Source organism: Crinia signifera, chromosome 4 (assembly GCF_055691185.1).
Source record: "Crinia signifera chromosome 4, ASM5569118v1, whole genome shotgun sequence".
Classification (NCBI taxonomy): domain Eukaryota; kingdom Metazoa; phylum Chordata; class Amphibia; order Anura; family Myobatrachidae; genus Crinia; species Crinia signifera.
The window spans coordinates 29,559,266-29,562,085 of NC_139220.1; positions in this window are offsets into that span (position 1 = coordinate 29,559,266).

Genomic DNA, 2,820 nt, shown 5'->3' on the forward strand with positions numbered 1-2,820 from the left:
GCCTCCTAGGCAAAACTTTAACCTACTGCCACCCCCCCCCACCACCACCCCGCCCAAGGAGGCTCCCAAAAATCTTTTTTTTCTGGTCCTCCCAGCCCTTCCCGGGAAGATGGACAGGAGGAGGGGGCAGTAAAGTAGGGAAGTACAGTATGCCTCAAGGAAAAGTATGGTGGTGCGGTCTTAGAAGTTCCACATTCCTCATAGACATCCATGATTTTTTGATAGGCAGAATTGGTGGTGCCCCCCCCCCCAGATCCTGGCACCCTAGGCAGCTGCCTAAAGCTGCCTCATGGTAGAGCCAGCCCTGCAGGCAGCATATGTTTGGGAACTAACCAGTCAGGAAACATTAAGTGCTACCTAAACATTGATGTGTGATGATCAAGGTGAAGTACAGTACAGCATGTGTTGCATCAAGTTGGAAGCATGGCCACAGTTGAGAACTACATTGCAGCCTGACTTCTTGAATAGTCAAACAAAAAGCCAATACGCCGTTCTGTAGTGAAACCCATTTCAATCTCTTAAAAAAGCCACAAAGCAATTTTTGTTTGTGCGGTACAACCGACACCGCACTGCCATGTTTAGTTACAGCGCAGACAAGTGACAGGAATATCTTCATTTAGGCAACATTTGCAATTCAGTTTACTTCCATATGTTTTGTTTAGGTTGAAAGTGATTTAAAATATCATCAAGCCTTTATTGTTTTACCTGCTTGGTTTTTATTAAAAACTGTGAACTTATGAGATTGTGCTCAGGCACCAGAGGAAAGAAAGTTACATAAGCATTCTGTCAGACTGGGAACAAAGAACAACCAAATATTATAACTTCTTCCTTTCTGATATTTCTTGCTCCATCCTTTTCTCTCTGCCTCTCTCCCTCCCATTCTTCCTCTCTCCCTCTCTTTCTCTCTCACTCTCTCTTTTTTCTCTCTCTCTCTCCCTAGCACTCACTCTCTCTCCCTCCAGCCCTATAGTGTACACCAATTTTGGCTATAATCTCAATAATTCACTGATTTATCAAATTGGTGAAACCAAAGCAATTTCCTCAATGATCCTTTCTTCAAACTAGGGGTGTGCACTGGGCACTTTTCATATTTTGGACTGGACTTATATACAATATATATATATATATATATATATATATATATATATATATATATATATATATATATATATATATATATTTTTTTTATATATATATATATATATATATATATATATATATAAATATATATATATATATATATATATATATATATATATATATATATATATATATAACCATCCAATGGAATAAGCACTCTGGAGACTTAGCAAATGCAAAAAACGTCTGTATTAGGAAACTTTGAACGTTTTCAGGACCTCAGTCCCGTCATCAGAAAAATCCTACAGCACAGATAAACACACACATCCCCCCTACATATACCCCTGTACTCACCATACCGCGAACTCCCTGCACGCTGCCTCCCTGGCGCCCTATTAATGGCAGCAGTATCACTGGACTGGACTCAGCACTATAATTGGACTGGATCTGCAGCAGTATCACTGGACTTTAAAGGCAGGATCACAGATTTGAAAAACCTTTATATAACTACAGTATATGATTTCTATATATTGTAAAAACATAGAAAAGGTGCCAATTCAGCACCATTGCCCGGGAAAAGGTTCTTTTACTGTACATTCCACAAACTGAGTGACATAATGGGTAGAGCACTGAAACAGCGGCTTGACCGCAATGCTTTATCATATTCTACCGGAACTCTCTGAAGAAGTAGCACGTTAATCTGCAGTATTGCACAAGAAGCCATACAACAGCAGGAGAGATCTTAGAACCCATTCACTGTCTTTCACTTCATATATTCTCCAGCATTAAGAGATGTATTGGTACGAGACGTTTGTAAATCTTGTCTTCCATGTACTGTGACTATATTGCCTTCTAGACAGCAATAAAACACAACTTGCACTCTTAACACTGCCTCCTGCACCAAGCCCAAAATGAAATTTGAACAAATAATTTATATAAAAAAGGCAACGGCTGCCTGAGTATCTTTATCTTCAAAGACTGCTTTTTAATCTCTTGGGCTTCTCTGAAGGCACCGTAGATCTTTTAAATCTTGTAAGGGACTTAAGTTGGCTCAAAGAATTTTCGGAATGACTTGTAATTCTGTGACTTTAGCCATGTTTTCCAGTAAAGAGGATTTAGAAGCCATACTTCTTTTAATCTAAATCCGAGAAGCAGATTGTTTTGGTAAATAGATTTATTTTTCATATTATTATTGACGGTATATATTCGTTATGAGATTTCACATTTCAAGGAAGCGACTTCAGAAGGAAATATACTACAGCACAAGTAAAACTATACGACTGTGAGATTTGTTAGTTGTTATCTATCACATTTCAGAATTTAGCGGCACGCACACATACACACACACAGAAAAAAAATACCGTTATTTAATTTGTTATTGGAACATGTTTTAAGTAGGAAAGTATTCTTCCGGCAAATGTAATGTTAAGGTCTTAGCTCTCCAGTAAATATGGGCCTGCTTGTTTGTAATGTCTGGGAAAATCCTGGACAGGGCCGGTGCAAGGTTTCGAAGCTCCCTAGGCAAAACTTCAGCCTATTGCACCCCCCATACTGCCACTAATACACACTTTCCAACCCCTTAAGGTATACTTGCCTAACATTCCAGAGTGGCAGGGAGGCTCCCAAAAATTTGGTGATCCTACCAGCATCCCCTGGAATGTGGGCAAGTCCCCTGTTTTCCCAAGAGGCCTCCCTTTGCCAGCCACAATAGAGTACAAGGAGGAGGGGGCAGCAAAGTAG